Source organism: Sparus aurata, chromosome 20 (genome assembly GCF_900880675.1).
Source record: "Sparus aurata chromosome 20, fSpaAur1.1, whole genome shotgun sequence".
In the NCBI taxonomy this organism is placed as follows: Eukaryota; Metazoa; Chordata; class Actinopteri; order Spariformes; family Sparidae; genus Sparus; species Sparus aurata.
The window spans coordinates 10,183,912-10,205,084 of NC_044206.1; the positions used below are offsets into that span (position 1 = coordinate 10,183,912).

The 21,173-nt window shown below is 42.1% G+C and overlaps 1 protein-coding gene across 4 annotated transcripts in view; it reads right to left on the reverse strand.

The window, feature by feature from the left end:
• rhbdf1b (rhomboid 5 homolog 1b (Drosophila)) overlaps nt 1-13,200 on the reverse strand; it is a 41,350-nt gene extending 28,150 nt beyond the window's left edge. For 2 of the 4 annotated variants that reach the window (XM_030400902.1, XM_030400900.1), the window contains exon 1: nt 12,844-13,200. The gene's annotated coding sequence lies outside the window, so the exon portion shown is untranslated. The remainder of the gene's footprint in view (nt 1-12,843) is intronic. The other 2 variants (XM_030400901.1, XM_030400904.1) reach the window with 2 other exon arrangements.
• Nucleotides 13,201-21,173: the final 7,973 nt, after the last annotated feature.

A 21,173-nucleotide genomic window follows, 5' to 3' on the forward strand; every position in this document is an offset into this window, starting at 1 on the left:
TTAAAATCCACGGCTCACGTTCCTCCACTCCCGGTTTTTGCGTAGTCAAAACGTCTCCGATCTTTCCAACTGTGAGAAATGTCTCCTGGTGAAGCAATTAAAAGATGATTAAAGGACTGGCAGAGGCTACTGCTATCAAGTGTTTCCTACTGTAGATTGACATGTGGCCTCGGGGAACAGCAGCTTTTGATATCACAGAATATTCAAACCCCCGACCGACCGACCGACCGACCGAGTGCACTTCGCTTCACACCCACACCTTTCCGTGGAAACAGTCTGCACAGGAAGAAAAAAAAAAAGTGCTATCAAATTAAACCTCAAGGCAACTGTTGCTGGCACCTGTCACGATCTGAACGCATCAAATAAAAACTCTGGTGATAAAAAAATTTATTACATATTCAAAAGTCCTGTATGCTTTCATTATGGCTGGAAATGTTCTACCACAGTGTTAACATGACAGTACAACGGAGGCCTCCAGCCTCAAACTGTCTCTGGTTCGTATCAAGGCAGAGAGGAGAAGAGCAGAATACAACAACAGATGGAGAGAGATGAATAAAGCAGAGAAAGGATTGTATGTCGTGTTGGGAGGAGATGAAAGGTGAGAAAGTGAGCGGTAAAAAAAAAAAAAAAGACAAGCAGCACCGAGTCGAGGAGAAAAGAAACAACAGGAAGTTGACTGCAGCAGAGTAGAAAATAAACAATACCACACTGTGTGGAGGGAAATGAACGTGGAAGAGACGCATTTTCTGTCTCCATCATAAACAGTTTACCGCGTTACATGCATGTCTAAACAACATGTGACACCCATTTGCATAGTTTCACTGTGTGGGCTTGCAGGGACGATGTGCGCAAAAGTGCGTATAAGCATTCATGTTTGCGCTTGTTAATTCATACCACTATGCATGGGGTGAGGGTGGGCAGGTCGGTGAGTATGTCCGTCTATGCCAAACATCTGCATTAGTTTACCTGTATGTCTCTGCCTCCGAGCCATGGGGGGGGATAGGAGAGAGCCAAAGGAGAGAGTGGATAGAGTGGATAACATTAGTGGTTCATATGGATTTCAACAAAATATTTCACAGAACTGGCCTAACACCTGGCAGGCCAGCCTCCTCATTTATTTGTCGCCATGCATTTTTGGACCTGTTTTTGTTTTTATATTGCTTCCGAAATGAACCTTTCCTCTCATGCTAGTGATGGGGGTTTTAAAAAAAAACGCATTTCTTTGAGTTGAACGACTAAATCCCAAATGATGTACAAAAACAAATCTGTCTGAAAATGGCACATTTTATTATTTTTATTTTTTTTGCTGTAAATGGCCGTCTGCTGTGTCTCAAAACAATAGTGATGAGAGTGGTGACAGTGAAAGAAAACCAAAACAATGAGCTGAAAGACGCTATAATGGCCCTCTGAACTGAAGAGAATTGTACAGTTGGGTGATAATTACCTGCAGGTTTGTTACTACAGAGCAGTGCAGCAGAAATGACTTAATGGAAAAAAAAATAATTCTCTAAGGAAAAAAAGCCAGCGCTGTCATTCATCACTCCGGATATCATGGCGCATTCAACTGCCAACAATGCCACTGGAGAGAGTATAATGGATTCTCAACTCCTCCGCTAGTACAGGACTTAAGAGGATAGAGCTGAGTTTTCTCAGCAGAGAGGACGTCTGGCTCCTGCCTGACAGTCTAGTCTTTTCTAAAGTAGAAGCTGGTGACAGGAGCCGCCAGAGACAGCAGGATGATGTGAGGGAAGATGAGCAGATGAAAGAGAGCGAGGAAGAGTAACAGGGATTAAAGCGTAAGAGGCACCGAGAGTGAAGGATGAGAAATATCTGACAGTAATGCTGCATGTTTTTTATGCTAATTATTTTTTTTATTATGAAATGCTAATAAGGTACGCAAAATATAACATTCCTGTGATGGAGGTTAACGCAGTAATAGAATTGTTTTATTGCTGCTACACAGTTAATAGTCCTCCTACATTTCCTGTTTTTTTCCAGCACTTGTACACCAAAAGACCTGCAGTGTGAGAACAGTTAGCTAAACCTATCGAAAAAAAAAGCTTTCTTTGCTTGCTAAATAGCTTGGAGGTTAATAGAAATGTGACATTTGCTGTTTATTTTTTTGCTACTTTTTAGTCCCACAATCTCTTCTGCATTTCCACTCTAAGAACAGTTAACTTAGCTTAAAAAAAGCTTTCTTAGCCGTTTAATTAGCCAAGAGGCTGCTAGCTAACAAAGTCTAAATAAGCACATTATGATTGCCATCAGGGATTCGATTCCTTTCAGCCAAAAAAAAAAACAGAAAAACCTTCTGAAGCAACCATTTTCAAACTAATATGGCTGCCTGAGGGGACGTTCTATTTACTCACCACTTTCTCACTCTTTTTTTGTTCATGTTAACTATTAGCATTTTTTCTTTTTCAATTTTCCAACCTGTCGCCTCTTACAGCGTGGCAGCTACACCTGTGCTGACACAGCATTCATGCATATTAATGACAGCGACACAGAAGCGTAAAAGCAAGTTCACACATGCGTGCTATTTTTACTTCACAGTTGAGTCTTTTGTATTAAACTCGCTCCTTTCTCCTGTTCCTTTTTTAAAACTGGGTGTTGCCCTGAGTATAAGTGAATGCACTGTGACTGGGATTTTTAAAACATTTCCTTTTCCAACGCTTACTGGGAAGATTTTGCTGCCACAATTTTACTTGGCGATTGGTTCTTTCCTCTCCCCTTCCTGTGCTGAAGAGCAGCTGAGGCCAAAGTGCCATCAAGTTCCCAATGTCCTGAACAGATTTAGCAGGGATTATAGATTATGTTAGAGGTGCAAACAGAATGACACTAGAGTTGCGCCCGCACAATGTGGCACGTTTAATGGACCTCACAGAGAACATGTAAGGTAAACTTCTACCGATGCCCTACAAGAAAGAGTGCATCATTGTGAAAGTCCATGTATGACCTTTCGGGCTGGCCGCTCTGCCAAGAACTACAAACTGACTTCAATGAAGAACACTGAAAAGGCAGAACTCCAGAACACTTTTTGTTACACAACAGGGTAAACTAAACTTATAATTATGAGGTTTTCATAATCGAGGTCAAGTCTTTTTAAAGTTTATATAAGCACTACCATGTTTTCAAGTCTAACATGACCATCAAATCAAAAGCGATCAGTACGGCCGCAGCGTCCTCTTTAGGGACTGCAGGCATTATCACCGTCATGCTTATGCCCGTAAAATCAATTATCAGAAGAGGACTCGATCGACCTGCATCTGTAGAAGAAGGAACGCTGCAGCCCAATGAGTCATTGGGAAACAATTTTTCGAACACCCTGCTTTAAGAAACCACTCAGAATTACGCAATCCTCATTAAAACATCAACCCAAGGAAAGATGCCAAAGTAAAATCTCCCTCGTCAGCCCTGTCTTCTAGAAATCACAGGAGACGTGTCTTGCCACCCACATTACATTTTTCTATCTACATAATGCCAAATGTTCTAACTCCCATCAATATCTGTTATTGCGATGGAAAGTCTGCTGGAGGCAACTAGAGCATGATTGTGGTTTTTGTGGTTGGGTTCCTGGTCTTGGTTTAAAAAAAAAGAAAAAAAGTCTAATTATTTGAAGCACAAGACAGTATGTGTTTATTTAACTGACATTCAACTCCAAACCACAATCTTTATCTAATGATAAAACAACAATAACCCATATTTTCATGTTAACAACAGATTACACAGCGTCAGCTTCACTGTTCTGGTTCACGGCTCTCATCATTTCTTTCCTGCAGCACCGGTGTCAGCTACAGCTAAGCTACTTGATCGGCAACAAACTGCTGACAAACAAAACGTTAGCAGCTGGGGAACAACGTGAAACATTAAGCAGCTAAAGAGCCAGATATTTTCCACAGGAGTTGGAGGAGACCAAAACAGAGCTAAAAAAAGAGGGAACAGACTTATAATAATCAGGTGGACTGAAACTAGCCGAAATCAGAATTTTAAAAAATAAACATTGACAGAATACTCCTATTTAAAAAATACTGAACAAGTCAGAGGTGCAGTGCCCTACAAAGCATAAAACAGTAATTACAATTTTGCGCAAAATGTATTTCTGACTGAAATCAACATTTTAGATGTCTGTTTTATATTGTGACAAAATATCCATAGTTCATTCTTGTTCTTCCTTAGACAAAAGGCGATGTAGAAATCGCTGTAGCTTTAATATTTAATATTCAACCTAAATCAACAAACTATTTATCCTTTTCAGGAACAGAAAACCAGAAAATGTGCATTGTTAATGTCATAGTTCAAATTATTAGTCATGATTATTAAGACATAAAAATGAGTTGAAGAGTACATATTGTTCTACCTATAACGCATTTGGCTGGACAGTCAAAAAACTTTAAGGCAATTTCTCAGTTTTATAGCTGGCGTAGTTACTGCAGTTATTCTTTTTTTAGGACAGAACACAGCAGAGGATAACTTATTCTTTTTTCAACAACTGATACACAGTTGTGGTTTGAAAAAAGTCACTGAACACCTATCAACACCTTTGTGACCATGATTTTAGATCTGTTTTTTATTGCTTGGGTACTTCTGATGCAATGCTATGGAACATGGATATTTTAAATGTGTAGTATCGGTACTTTTGACAACCTGATGATACTGTTTATGAGTTTGGTATTCATGGTACTTGCTCCTGCCACCTCCAGAGTGGTCAAATAATTTTTGGAAGGTTTTTGGTTTTGTTACCTCCTGCAGCAGCTTTTCCCTCCTATCAATATTAATTTCTACGAGACAGGTTTATCCTCAGACAAATTCACACAGTCTTAAATTGATTTCTGAAAGTTTCTCACGGGCACAGCATTGATGAAAGAGTGGAAAACATCTTTTATTGCCTTTCCCACTGTCATCATCTCTAGTAACGGATTTAAACCGGCATTGTCCCGCTCTCACAGGGTCTCACAACCGTGAACAAATCCACTGTTTTCTTTGAAATGTGCCTTCGATGGCAAATCTGAGTCATGTCAAACAGACTGCAACCGACCTGCCGACGCAAGGAGTCGTTCCTCAACACTGTTATAGAGTCATCAAAACTTGTTTAAAGTCTGTGCTAAATATGGAGGATAGCCTGGAGCTTATTAGCGAGCTTTTCTTTTCTCTCCCGTGTTGACACTTTTCCAAAATTCAGTACATCCACTCTGGGGGAGAAAGGTATAAGATGAACCATGCCTACGAACTATTTTCCACAAGTGAGCTGTAAAATCTGTGACAGAAAGCACAAGGGAACGTCAAATAAAGAGTTATTTCCAGTCCAACTTCTAATTGCTTCTTTTGTCCATCCAACGAAAACCCAAAGATTTACTGTCATAAATGACAAGGAACAGCAGCAGATCCTACATTTTAGAACTTGGAACCAGCAAATGTTTGACAATTTTGCTGAAAACATTATCAATTAGCCCAATTATCAGAAAGGCTGCAAATTCATTTGGATCAACTGACTGATCGTCGCAGCTCTGCCCTCCTGTGTTAAATCACTTAAATCAGTCGCTCTCGGGGATGTATGGTGTGTGATATTCAGAAAATTCAAGTATACATTGAATCACAGAGTAAAAAGGAAACACATGGAAAGAGAGACAGAGTGAGGAGTTGACAGGCAGGACGAGAGACAAAGAGCGCCGCTCAGCTGACCCTCGTATGGGGCTGCTTTGTGTCGGCTGCGTGGTGACAGGAAGGTCATCGTCACAATAAGTGTCTACTCAAGTATGGCCCCGCCTGGAGACATGAATAGACCTCCTCAGCAGCCATCCCTCCCTCCCGCCATCCCTCCTTCCTGCCGCCCCTCCACGCAGCCAGCAGGCTCGTGCTGCGCGCTCCAATACATCAGCTTCCTCTGTTGGCCGGCCTTGTATGAAAACTTAATGGTAATTGCCCACAGATGCCACATGGGGGGGGGACGATAGTGGTGAGAGAGAGAGAGAGAGAGAGAATCGGCTTTGAAAAGAATATTTTGGGGAAAAAACGGAGGGTCATAATTGTGGTTTACAAAGAAACAGAGAGGATCTTCATAGAGGAGTCTGGAGTCTCTCAGGAGAACACTGGCCGCGGGAAAGGACTGTCATCAGCTGGACACTGAAGACGAGTTTGGAGAGTATAATGTATGCCACATAATGGGCAGATTAAAATTCCTTTTTTGGCAGGCAGTTCGCTATTCATCCAGGCTTTTTGTTCAGAAGTTCACAAAAAATGACGACGGGTTCCTCGGAAAAAGCTTAACGGACAAAATTTCTGTGATGGATAAGATGGACATTATTACATATTTTTCCTTAATGAATAATGAAAACACCAAATAATGTGCTAATTTATGTCTCAAAACTTCGAAATAGTTAGCTAAAAGTGGGCTAATGGATAAAGAGTTGAAATATTTAGCCAACAGCAGGCTAAAGTAATGGATACATTGAAATAGTTAGCTAACAGTAGGCTAAAAAAACAAGGGTCGATACCATTTAATGAAATGTGAAAAACTACTGAAGTATTTTGCTAAAAGCAGCACATACATGGCTTACAAAGATAGCTAGATCAAAGCTAATGGTTGAAACATCTAAAAACTGATAAATGGCTTTACCATCTAGTTTCTGACGCACCAAACGGTTGCAGCACGAATGCGAAACAGGACCACACTGAGCCTAATTGACTAATTGATCGCACAAAAAGAATTATCATTACGAAAATCCAATCTAAAGTGTCAAGTGGCAATTTCAGGAAAAGATTCAACTTAATGAGTTTGTTTTAAGCAGAGAAAGGTAGATACGAACATGTGTGAATACCAAAAGTGGTTCAACACGCTCATCTATCACCCATAGTGAATGACCCATATATATTTATGTATATGTAGTCCATGGTGGTTATACTGTACAACCATTAGCGGTTACAAATACATTTTCAGTATTTTTCTTAAATACCACCCGTTTCAGCGGACACATTCAGAGGGGTATTTCCCAGGGCAAGTTAAGTTTCCAAAAGTTCTTCATTTCTTTCTCACGTGTTCCTCGGGGAACCTGTTTGTGCAGCTTCGACCGAGCATATGGAAAAGATTGAAAAGATGGACGTTTCAAAGTAAGTGCATGACAGTACATCTGGGCATTTTTCCTCAACCATTCCATGCCATCAGCCCTTAATTCAGTGATCCACCCGTGAACTCTCAGTGACCCATCTGTCCAGTGCACACTGATCCTTCACTTTAACCTTCGACAATCTATTTGATGTTCAGTGCTGTTTTTTTTTTACTCATGGATTCTACAGCCCCAGAGGGGAGTGGACTTCAGATTAGAATAATACTGTGTGATGCAAAGATTAGTATCTGCAAATGTATGTTTGTATTGTACTGAGCACGGATTACTAAAAATATCCCTTAACTATGGTGATCTAATGTTTGGTTTAGCATTTATTGTGTTCTGTAATGTAAAAATAGAACGGGCGTATGAACTTGCTTTGTATTTTTTCTATCATCATCGCACCGACACTACAGACGTACTGTATCTGCCATGCTGATAGGGCCACTCTGGCTTTGATACGGGCTGATGATGATGATGTGTGGGAAAAGGAGGAAAGATACACAGAGAAAATTAAAGAAAACTCTCTCCAGATTGTTGGAGATCAAAAACATCAGACTCTGGTGGACACTCCTGACCTTTCATGTAGAAGCTGAGAGCGTCGAAAGTCTGAATTTGTTTGCTTACAATAAACCCAGCTTGCACTTCACATAAAAAAAGCTGCACTATGAAACTAGATTGAACCTTTCCTGGGGTGCACTGAGGTTAAATCCTCACCTGCAACAGTTTGGTATCTTGGTCAAAAGGCACCAGCTGAAGGTGGCGCCTGTGATCTTTAACTGCAGCGATGACGTCGCTGTCAAGCCACAATTACGCACGACAGACAGTCGCAGAATAACCACACACTCCTCCGCAAATTTTCAGCTCTGATGAATTACTGTGTTCAGTTTCAGCTGTATGTGTCAGCCAGTGTGTGAGAATGATGACTAAAAGGTCAACGTCCAGAGAAAAATCACCAGTCAATTAACACTTCTCTCTTCGTCTAACAATGCCCTCAGGACCTCCTGGCATCTTCATCCAAAAGTCACCAGGTGAATTGTCTGGTGAGCCGTCTTCTTTTTAACAAGCCTGGTCAGAGAGCATTCCTTGAGCTTCTGCATGGCTGCAGCCTGTGTTGCTCTACCGGGTTCACAAAAATAGAGCCTTCAACCACGCTAGCCGTTGTGAGGGGCTTAACTTTGAGCGGTGCTTTGAGCTAACGTCAGCATCACTTTCGATGACGATGCTAATATGCTGAAGTTCAGCAGGTACAATGGCTACTGTTCCCAAGCTTAGGTTAGCACATTAGCATGCTAGCATTTGGTATAAATTATTTGTCAACAAGGTTAACTATGCTGGCGGAGCCACATTTAGTTTAAATCAACGAACTGGACAGAGGTAGACAGGCCTCGGTACAACAGGTCAGACACATGGGTCTATAGCTGCAACTAACGATTAATGTCGTTGTTGATTAAAGCTAGGGTCTGTAATGTTGTTCAGAAACACATTTTGTTATACTGGGTGAAATGATCCTGCTATCCTGAGAGTAGTCAATACATTATGTATTCAGAAAAAGGAACGAAAATAATCGGACCTCTGTGGCAGCTGTAGGACAGAGAAAAATCTGACCAATCCGTGCCGTCCGGCCTGGACAGCACGGATTGGTCAGATGCACGGACTGGTCAGTTGCCTTCATGTCTCGTTCTGTCCCTCCCTCCCCCGCGCACGCACACCTTACATTTCACTGATGCCGGAAATATTCAGCACACTCCTCTGCAGAAATACGAGTTGCAGGTGAAGACGTTCATTTGGTTACAATGGCAGAGAAAATGCAGCCAGCGTTACTTGTAACAGCTCAACCCGCTAAAAAGGCAAGGAAAAGAAAGCCTGAGGCAGGAAAGGCTGCGACGAAAAAGGCTCTGGATAAAGAAAGAAGTCGGACCGAGTCAACACCGGTGTGGCGTTTGAACGGTGGAGACAACTGGGGCATGTGAAGGGCTTGAAAAGTGATGCAGAGGTTGCTCTCTTTCTGTTGGACAGGTAATTATTTGTTTTGTTTCAGGGGGATTTGTTGTTTTCATGAAATATGTGAGGTTTGCCAACTTGGCTACGTTTGTAGCTCGTGTTAGCCCAATGCTAACGTTAGCTTCTTTGTGTGTTGTTTTTAGCCATGAGAATGGCTTAGGAGTCGGCCCAATTTCCACTGGATAGGGGTCCGCTGCGTTGCGGCTCCGATCTGGTTTTGCTGCCTGCTGCCTGCAAGTCTAGCCTGCTCGGTGCATGGCTAACTGAGCTAACTAGCTAACCGCAGCCACAGGGAGCAGCAGTCAGTGCTTCTCAAGAAAAGCTCAGATTTTTTATTTGGAATTCAAGGTGGCCAATTCTTATTGCACCTTTGTCTGCTGATAAAAAATGTCCAGACAATTGTGACAAATGTTCACCATGATTTCTGTTGATTGGACAAAAATAGTCATCCAAATATAATATTTTTGTTTATCGCATGAACGCAACATGACCAAAATGGTACCAAAGCTTTGGATATGGGTCATGTTCCAAATGAGTAGATCATAAAAATCAGAATATGGCAGCTATTTCAAGTCGAATAAGATATCGACGTCTCCTTTAGCTCTACGTGCTGCTGTCTCCTGCTCTTGTTGAAGTAACTTTAGTCAAAATTCTATTTGAATATCTTGACAGGCGTGTTTTGGATGAAAGCGCTTCTTGTGCAGTGACAAGTAGCAGCAGAAAAACACGGGAAAGATAAACAGTGCAGCTTGTGGGTACTGGAGAAAAACCACTCATGGGCAGACTGCCATGAAAAATGCATTGTGAGAATGCTGGAGGGCTCCTGTAAAAAACAAAACAACAAAAAAAAACAAACCCTGATCCACCCGCGGGAGGAAGATGCATTTCACTTCACAGAGAATTAAAGCTGCCACTGTCGCTGCTGCTTCAGACCTGTTCGAGCACGCTTAGCACAGAACACACAATAGATAAAAACACACCTGCAAAATGCCACCGTGCACACAGACACCTAACATATTTACACTTACTCACACAGAGTGACAGTTCACACCAGATGAAACCTCTTTCAGGGCTGCTGTCAGCTTCCTGCTTAGAGCTGCGTGCTGTGGTGTGTGTGTGTGTGTGTGTGTGCGTGTTCTACTTTTGTCTTCAGACTGTGTGAGGCACTTTCAGATGTAATTTTGGGTGTCTCAGTCAGGACCTGTTTTAATTATTGTAAAAGCAGAGCTGATTTTCATATGTGATGATGCTCGTCAGTTCACAGTTAGCACCAAAAATATTTAAGATTAAATTTGTGCTCAGCTTAATGAATAATTTCGACTTTTAGTGTGACCTTTTATGTCATTTCTCGCGCCAAAAATACCAAACAAGCTCCAGCTCACAGGAAGTCGGCTGTGGCTATAAGCCTACTTCCCTCTTCTTTGGCCAACTACTTCAATCGGAATTCTCCTCCCATTCCCGCTCGCTGGTTGTTACTATTTTGCCAGGCAACTTGTTGAATCCTGGGCTTTGCGCCGTCTAAGATTGTGATTGGAAAAATTAACAAGTAAGAGGATTTTTTTCCCCTCTCCCAGAAAGACACGGGGTTCAACCAGCCCTTTCTAGAGCACGAAAACAAAGTGTGGCTGTGCCAGACTAAATATTACCTCGTGGCAGTTCTCAAATGACAGGATTTGTAATGAACTGAATGTATGTAATGAACTGAATATCCATCGTGATCTGCAAAAAACAAAACAACCATTTTTTTTTCTTTCTTGTCACCTCACATCAGCGGCAGGCCAATATCGTCATGGCTCTAATTTTGATAACCATTTGATCTTTTCAGTCATTTTTAATGCAAAAATAAAATGTGCTGGCTCCAGCTTCTTAAATGTGATGATTTGCTGCTTTACTCTGTGATATATGACAGAGAGTCTTTAGGTTTTGGGACTGATGACTGGACACGGTAAACAATTTGAAGACGTCACTTTGGGCTCTGGGAAATCATGATGAGCATTTTTCCCAAATGTTTTGATATTTTACAGACTAAACAATGAATTGATTGATCGTGAAGATAATAAATCGATGATGAAAATATATCACATAATAGAATACAACTAGTTGCAGGCCTGGACCCAAAGATCCTCCGTTTGTAGGTCAGACTCAATGAGATGTTATTTTCGTGTTCTGCTTCAGGAAACTGCAACAGGCGTTTTTCACTAACAACACGTTAATCGAGAAAAACAGCAGCAGATGAATCGGCGGCGAAAAATGATCAGTTGCAGCCAAAATTGTTGCCAAAATGTGATATTTTTAACATTTTGCTCCATTTAGTTCCTAGAAGAAATAACTGGAATCAATTCCTCACTGGGAATATAAAGTGCTGCCTGTTTTGAAAAGGTGCATCACTCAGAATGCTCCAAAAAAAGTCTGTTTTGCAGAGGATATTTCAGGCTTTTCCTTTCAAAGTAAAACACCGAATAAACGGCTACCGTTCTCTGTGGCTTCATCATCCTTTACACTCCATGATGTCAGCAACAAGGCGCTCCCACACAGGACAGTGTTTAATGGAACGAAAACCAATTATAAGATGATTGCTTCTTCGCCGGAAGTAACTTTTATTCATTTTGGAGGAACAAATGTCTCATAATGGGATAAAAGAGTCTGAAAGGTCTTTACAGAGAAGAAAATCTCGTGTGTGTGTGTGTGTGTGTGTGTGTTTGTGTGACAATTAACTCCTCATTAACTCAACACTGAGCCTCCATGTACAGCTGAGCACCGCAGGTCAAACGCTGGCCACTAATCCGGTCTCCCTCAGTAACTCTACTGTTCCAGGTGTGTGTGTGTGTTGCGTGAGAGAGAGTCTGTGTGTGTGTGTGTGTGTGTGTGTGCTCCTGCCATCTGGCCCAAAAGTCTGCTTCCTACCATCTTTCCTAACAGGAAGCCAAAACAAATCCTTGATGACACGGGTCACTACTTTAATTGTCTCTGTGGGATTTCTGCCCAGCCAGTAACCCAAAGCGCCGCGTCCATCTCAGCAGCTCCGGAGCCCGGAGCGTCCAGAACCCATTTATCTCTCTTAGAACCTGCGAGAGTGTGTGTGTGTGTGTGTGTGAGTGGGAGTGTGTGCACTTTTGACTTGATTTACTACAGCATTGTAGAGCGTAGAATATAGAGGGGACTCTGCTAGTGTGCTCCAAGGTACTGAATGTTCTGTTTCCTCTTCTCTCACACACACACACACACACACACACACAGACACGCACGCACACACAGACATGCACGCACGCACACATACACTGCACTGAATCGATACTGATAAAGCCCCCATGACTTCCATAGAAGAGGTATGCATCAATGAAACAGGATGAATCATGGGAGGGAGAAAATCCCCTGGTGTGTGTGTGTGACAGACATACACACACACACACCTGTTCCTCTCACTTTCAGCCTGACATGAACCTGACCCGAGCCTTCACAAGATTACGACATTTTAATTTGAAAGGCTTTGGAGCCGGTCCACATGTGTAAAAGTCTCCACATGCATAAACTGTCACCCATGGGTCGCCCCCCCGCCCCCGCACCCTCCCTCCCGCTGTGAGACCCCACCCAGAGACCCCTGTCTGTGTGCTGCAGCGCCGGTGTTAACCCTGCAAACCTGCGCTGGGAGCACCGTGCAGGCGGCGAGGTGCGCGCACGCTGACAGCCGGTGTGTGAAGCACCGGGCTTGGTCTCACCCGCACTGTTCCCTCCCGCTCACCTTCAAACTGACTCCCGGCTCCCGCAGCACGGCACGGCACGACACGGCACGGCCCCAGACGGCTCCCCTCCCGGTGAGATGCTCGCGCGCCGGTCACTTCATAAGTTATCCCTGCCACACATCACGGGGGAGAGTAGTTTCACCATCGGGCTCGTGCTCCAGATGTTGGCGCGGGCGATGTTCCCATGCAGATGTCAGAAAGCAGCCGAGCGAAGCCTCCAAAGCACGCGTGGTCGTCTGCGGCTCGTCCGCCCGCCGCACCGGCTCAGAGTTTCGGTGTGAGTGTGGAGTGTCTCCCGGTCTGTCCCCGCCGCCGCCGATGCTGCCGCTGCTGCTGCTGCCGCTGGATGACAGGACACAGACCGAGAGGAGGACCGACTGACTGGGCCTCACAGCCCCGCCTAGCGGTGACACCGGGCACCTGCAGGCAGCTGAGCGCATCCTGTTCAGGTCTGTGTGGGCTCGTTGTAATTATGAGCTTTTACGTAATTGAGCGGTGACAAAGACGTGACGTCCCAGCTGTTCTGAATGTTGTGCAGTCTGTTCACTGTGTTTTCATTATTAAATACACAAACAGCTGCTAGAAAAAACGAATACAGGCTAATGTGACAGGGGCAGAAATCCCAGGTGGGGGGAAGGGGGGCGAAAAGTATTATTTTACCCCTAATTTATCACTGGAAACACAACCATTTAATATAACTATATTAATAACACACAAAAAAGTACTTGTGCCCCTTTATCCCTCAGCAGTGGCACATGATGCAGGTAGCAGTGGCGGTTCTAGACCAGTTTTAATAGGGGGGCCAGGTTGGGGCCGGCTTTTTTGTAAGGGGCACATACAACCCGGAAAAAAGGATAAATCCCTCATTCAGACAAAGCAGTGTTTACAATTTCAGCAATTTTGATTGGGTAGTAAACTGCTGAGACACTTTATTTCTGCCTTTCCCTTCAATACAAAATCATTGCAAGAAATCTGTCATTGTATTATTAATGCAGACTCCCTGCCAGGGGGGCCACAGGGGGGTCCAGACTCAGAGTTACAGGGGCATTGGCCCCTGTTGCCCCCCCCCTCCCCCCCCCCAGGACCACCCCTGGCAGGTAGCCTACAGTACAGTTGCAGGAATCTGACTCTGATATTGGAGCCACCCCCACGCCTACAGCACTACTTATGGTGTCCCGGTCAGAAATTGCTCTTGAGCCAATTTTTATTTAGTTGTAGCTATTAGATTGTATGCCCCTGTAGGTTGCATATTGCTACATTGTTTTTTGCCCTGATTAGCCTTAGATACATAACTATAGTCCAGAGTATATAGACTCTTCCCACTAAAGTGATATTAAAGGTGCAACGTGTAGGAAATGGTCACTGCTATCTCAGGACCGCGACCCTGGAGCAGTGGAGGAGTGTTGGTGTTTAGGCTGCCGGCACAAGAGCTTTGGAGAGTAACATGCCGGGGCAAGCTTGTTAGCGTGTTTTACTCCTGTGTTCCAGGTTGCGGGACATAAACGTAGTGAATCTGACAAACCGTTATCATATGACCGCTTCCTGATTGATCATCAACTGAAAAGACAGAGGACAGTGAAAATCCGGATGGACATCAGGCTGTAATTCAAGGTAAAACAAGATAATCAATAATATCCTAGTTAGCATCCGTTACACGACAGCTATCGTTAGCATTCAGCCGCTTTCTATCTAACATTGTCATCAAACGGTAATATAATCTCGGAAGTAGGTGAATGCTAATTTTAGCTAATGGGGTGTAAAAAAAATTGTTTTATTATGAAATTTTCTCCGGATTTTCACCACCCATAATCTTTTTCTGTTGCTAATCAATTAGGAAGTGTTAAAATTATGAGAATCTGCCATAATTCCCATGATAATATGTGCAACTTGCAACCTGGAACACAGCAGCATAACATTATCTGAGGATTCGAGCTTCCCACCACCCGTCAGAGGAAAATAGCCACTGTGCAAATATGGCTTATTATCCATATTATACTGCATAGATAATTTTTACTTATTTATTCATTTATTTATTTATTTAGCTTTAATTACATTCACCAGCTCACCAGTTAACCAGCTCAAGTAACTGGAACATACAAATATTAATATTATGTATGTATTTTCTTTAACCACTGGTTTTGCAAGCCTTCTCCTGTTTCTGTAACTGGATGAGTTTTATTTTAAATTATTAAACATGAATTTTTTCTCTTGACAGCAAATAAAAAAAAAAAAAAGAAAAACGCCTCCATCACTGGGTGTTAAAACTGAATCTTCTGCTCAACATGTTTTATACATTACACATCTTGAAAGATGTTTAAAAAAAAAAAAACTAAAAAAAAACTTCAGGAATGATAATGTAATCTTACACTCGCCCGACTTTGTGAACAAGAGGGCCAGACAGACATGGATGTCTGAGTCCTCACTGGTCACCTGGTGTTCATTTAGTCCCCACATCCCATTGTTCCCAGTCGACCACAGGGCTAACAGGCAGACAGCCATGTTTACTTTAATGAGTCAAATTGGATTAGAAGAAGGCGCATGTGTTGGCTCAGTGTTTGTTCTGAATCACTTGGTCTAAGTGCCATTGTTTGTCAGATGACAATGAGCACGGGCAGGTGAAAGTTAGGTACTTTCCAGTCTGTTTGCTGAAGGAACTGCACCGCTGAACACACACATTAAAGGTGCAGTATGTAGTTTTGGGGAAGTCATTTTAATCAGAACAGAAAGATTCACTCACAGACTGATTTCTTTCATGCTAACTAAACAAACTAAATAAACAAACTCTTTGATTTAATGACTGAATAAACTGGATAAACAAACTGACCTTAAAGGACAACACAATTTCATACTGTTTTACTTTGTTTATATGTGGCGGACCCTGCCACCTTTTTGACTTCAAACAGTGTTCTGGGGACTTTAGTTTCCTCTGAGACCAGCTTGTTTATTCAGTTAAGGAAAAAAATGAATATTTCTGAGTTTGCATTATTACCTTATTTATATTGTAAATATTAAAATGCTGAGTTTGACTTTCTTCTCTAAAACGACACAGTTGCTCTTTAAATTATTTCAAAAGTATGCATATGTTTTGCTCAGTGTTTGCACTGCAGGGCCACATCACTGGTCTTGGTGCCAGTGTGTGTCACACTGAACCCAGGTGAATGTTTGGTACTTTCCAGTCAGATGCCTAGGAACTAAAATGCTGCACACACACACACACACATTAACCGTAATTTCTGTCTTCCTCAATTGCACCCACCCTACTTCTTCTTTGTGTCCTAGTGTTTTGGTCATAAATCCTATAGCCCGGGGCCTCAAATAAATGCTTCAAATGTCTAAAGCGCTCGCCATGAAGAAAACGTTGTGCACTGATACTTTAGAAATACAGGCACATGCCCCTCTGTTTGCCCTGCGGGGTCGGTGTCCTGTTCCTTCGACGCCTCACAGCCGATAGCAACCTTTGATGGGTTCATCTGACCACCATCGCTTGTCACCGCAACGTTCAGTCACTGCCACACTGTGGTCGTCACATTTGAAAAGAAACAGCACGCAGGGTATGGAGGATCATTTCTGCAGTTATAGATTGTTCTCTGTGCAAGCCTTGCCAGGTGTTTCTGGGTGTGGTAGAGATGGAGTCTTAAGCGTGGTGATTAATAGCAAAAATGAAAATAATTACGTAATTTATGCCTTATGGCAATAGAGAAAAAATGAAGACACGCAGGCAGCGTTAGTGGCTGCACTGTCCTGAACCTCGATAGCAGCTCCAACCATTTAAGCAGCAGCATGTTGTTTCTGGTTGTGCCAAAAAGACCGCTCATGATTTCCGATGATTCACTTTAGGAAATCATTAAAACACTGTCAGCTCAGCTCTCAGTGCATTTATCTGTTCACAGAGATCTTCATGCTGAATGTGCTCATCGTCTGTTGGCCTATTGCAACACACGTTTTGCTCTTGTACCCTCAAATCTGGAGTTCATGTTCATCCCCCATGGTTTTATGGCAGAATATGACGTGGCAGTTGCTTTATCTCCCTGCAGCTCTGAGTGCTGAACACAGATATGCTGCAGACGACGGGAAAGTTGAGTGTGTCGTCACATACTTGACTTCCACTCAGAGGCAACAAAAGGAAGACTCACATGACATTTTCTGTTTAACTGTTAAAGACATTTCTTAAAGAATCTCGTGTTTGAAAAAAGCATCTGGTTTTGTGCACAAGCTTTACCACCAACAGTCAAACAGATGTGTGTGCACATATGCAAAAGAGATACAGTGCATGTTTTCACTGCTTTGATTCTGTCCCTGTTCTCTGCAGGCACCTAGGAGCTTTGACCCCATAATGTCTGACTTAAGTACACAAGGATCAGGGTAACTGGACGGAGCATTAGCATGGTGTTAAACTTTCATTTCATCTCCTGGTTTTAATTTGTGTTTGGTGTTCAGGTGCATAGTCCCTACAGATTGCTACCAAAAACTTAGACATTTGTGATTTGTGTGATTTTATTTCTTTTTTTTTTTCAGAGATGCAGTAGCTACTGAAGCTAGCATGCTTACCAGCCAACCTGGCCCAAAGCGCCCATGCTAGCAGTATTAACACCTTACCAGTTCTCCAAGCTCCCGTTCTGGACTGCTAGCTGCACAGCTAACTGAGCTAACTACCTGATGGCAGCCACATCAGCAGCAGGTGGTGGTTACTCTACTGATATGCTGCCAAGAAGAAGTAAAGGAATTAGTATGTCTACACATAGATTTTAAGGACTGTATCAACATTATGGGGAAGGTTGTGGATATTTTTCTTTTGTTGATTTGTTTGTTTGTTTGTTTGTTTGTTTGCTGTCTGCTCACAGATGATTGGTTTAGATCTTTTGAGGGAGTGGCTCCTAACAAGGTTTTTCAGCCGAAAGTAAAACGCTGTTGGTATCACATGGTATCTGCAATCAACAGTTTCTACAGACCTGTACTGCCCCAAAGTTAGCTAGCTATCAATAGAATCCTTGGAATTAGCAAGTGTTAGCAAATTTAGCATTAGCAATGTTAGGATTAGCTAACATTAGCTATGTTAATGTTCGCTAGCTAGCGTTTGCTGCATTTACTAGTGCAACAAACTGACAACCGCTTGAGGCAGCCGATGATTGGAATGACAGCGGTGTTTTGACATGAATCCAGTGAAGGTGGGAGATGGAACTCTTCGTGTAGAGGCTGAATGTTATCAAATAACACCTTTAATTATTGCTTCATTTAAAAAAAACATAATACGTGTTGAACTTTTCAAAGGCCGGGTGTGTTTTGAAAGTCTTTCGGACAAAAAGTTTGACTGTGTAAGCCGTGTCTGTTTGCTGGTGTGTAAAACAGCTGAGTGCTCCGGTGTGTGTTGTGTTTCCTGAGCAGAGCAGAGCGACGCGCTTCCTCCTGAAGCCCGTTCAGTTGCAGGTTGCTCGGTTACATGCAGCACCGCCGCGTCACTTTAAAACCTCCTGCTGGAGGCCAGGACAGGATGCAGCTCTGGCAAAACTCTCTGAGAAACGGGCCCATACATGGGAGGGACTGGGCCTCAGCTTCTATACCGGTGAGTCACCAGTAAAGATGGGAGGAAACCGCCTGTTCTCCGGTCGAGTTTCTCTGGTTGTTTGGTTTCATTTTTGCTTCATCTGCAGTCAGTTGTACTCCAGGACTTTAAACAGATTCACTCGCACTTCTTACACATGCACACCAGCATCGGCCCACATGCAGCTTCCAAACACTGTTTGCTTTGCTCTTTGTTGTGTTGCACGCTGAGCGGGAGTGACATTACGTGCAGGACATACAGAGAACTGCTTCTCCTTTGTAAAAACTGATTACAATGCGTGGCTGCAGGAAACGAGCTTTAAGGATAATCAGCCAGGGCAGGAAACAGGCGAGGTGTAGCAAAAGGTGGGATTCATGCCTTAGGATGCTTTTATAGACTTAATTGGGAATTGATTATCCGTTTCAAACTGCCGTCTCTGATCCTCGCTGTTATCGCACTAAAACAGCTTGTTTTTTTTAAAATAAATAAATAAACGATTAAGGTTTAAGTACAGAGGATTGTGCACAATAAAAACTCAGGAACTAATTAAAATAACTAACCACTCTGGTTGGTGACATTTAAAGGACCAATGCATACACACAATATTGCTGATCATTTACAAAACCGTACTGTTTTACAGATTATAAATGTTTATTCAATTTTTTCACCATGCAAATTCATGCTGCAGTGCAGAGTGAAGACGGTATGTGATTTTATTTTGGCGGTATCACTTTATGTGTGCAGAGTAATGTACTGTAATAGATTACTTTGAAATTACAAGGCCCTTGCACTTACTACATGGTGAATGTGGAACTTTCAGGGAAGTAAATGATCACTGTGATGGACCGTAGTCATCATGAAGTGAAATTCAGAATATGAAATGACGACTTTCTGAGGTGCACGTAATTCACATCCTAATTAAGCATTTACAAGCGATTAGAAGTAAATTCATCAGAATTATTGTAGGAAATCCTGTAGGGTTTTTCTGTATCTCTACTGTGGTTGACATGCAAATAAACAAAAGTAAACTCTCAGCACTCTGCGTAACGCTTCTTCAGGTGATATAACACACAACTGATTTAATCCTAAAGTCTTGTTTCCCCGTGTGGAGGGCTGCAGTTTCTGTTTCTGCTTTAACAATGAAAAAATACATACAATATCTATTCCAGCATCAGAATATCAGGACTAAAATCTCGTAGCGTCAAAGCGACAGTATTTACCCATCATTCTCTACCTCATAGCTCCATCTTGTGGACTAATAAAGAAACTATGTGATGTTGTGACGTTTCTTTCAGTGTGATCAGATAAACCAGACCGCTTTTGCAGTTTCTTCTTTTCCTGCTGATTGTCTTTCTCTCTTTGTAATTTGTTTTTTAAACAGCTAGAGACACTAGAAGGACTGCCAGCTGTCTTCCTCCTCCTCCTCCTCCTCCTCCTCCTCCTCTTCTCCTTCTTCTTCTGCTTCTTCTTCTCCTTCTTCTTCTTCTTCTTCTTCTTCTTCTTCTTCTTCTTCTTCTAGTGATTAGAGAATAAATGTTCATGCTCTCTTGATGAAACATGTCCTGAACAGTGGAATAATGCACTGTGTCTAATGGTTATAAAGAAATGTGATATATCATACTGTATGACCACCGTGCATCGCATTAATACACACAGGAGCCACAGTGGCTGGTTAGCTGGTTATAAATAAAATTTTGTACAAGCAACAACATCTGGTGTGTGGATGTATGAGATTTATGTACATCTATACCAGCTGCTGCACAACAGGAAATATACTATACAGTATGTACAGTAAAGCAAAGGGTAATACCTAACACCATAACCTTAAAGGACCACTACGTAGTTTTTTTATGATTATCTATTTTTTATTATTAGGACAGCAGTTAATAAAAGAAGACAAATATGCATACAAAGGCAGTTTAAACTCTTCTTCAGTCTGGACTATGTCGTTTTTAGGAAGACGTTTTTTTTTTTTTCAAGACATTTGTTATGCCCAAACAAACAAAAAAAACAAAATCTCTTTGTTTGCATGACTGAATGAACAAAACAACACAACTTCACACTGTTTTACATGCCACTGTTCTAGCTTTTACAGTTTTAAGTTTTTGGTACCATTTTAAGGTTTGAATTTCTGCTTCGATTTTATGCAATAATCTCTACTAATACAGTGGAAAAATAAATAAAGGCAGAACTTATAAAGGAGTTTTTACCTTAAAAGATTTTTATTTCCTTTATTTCCCCACAAGGTGGAGCTATGAGGTATAAAATGATGAGTTCCCTCTAATAACCCGGTGTTTACACAGCATTAATATAAAACTGTGGAAGAGTAAATTTGAGTTTGATTGTGTGATAAGTGACAACTGTATAACCAGTGTTGGGGAAACTACTTTGCAAGCGTAACTTGTAAAACTACATGTAGTTCAGCCTAGCAGTAGTTTGAACAAACTACATTTCTATCCCTGGAACCATGTAATGTGGTTTGTAAGACTACTGCTTAAAAAAAGTAGATTTAGCAACTACTTATACTCATTATACTCATTTAACTCAGCGTTAAATAAATCAACATATGGTGTATGTGAAACAAAAATATGATAGCCTACAAAAAATTCACATGCCAGAAGAAATATGCCTCTCAACTCGAGAGTAAAAAGTCGAAAAAAGACAAAATTGTTGTTGTTTTCGGCTTGCAGGGCTCACATGTGAACACGTAGGTCGTGTCTGTAGATGCATCTATATCCAATATGTACATGCTCAAATATGGCCATGGTTAGGCTGGCACGTTCGGGGTGC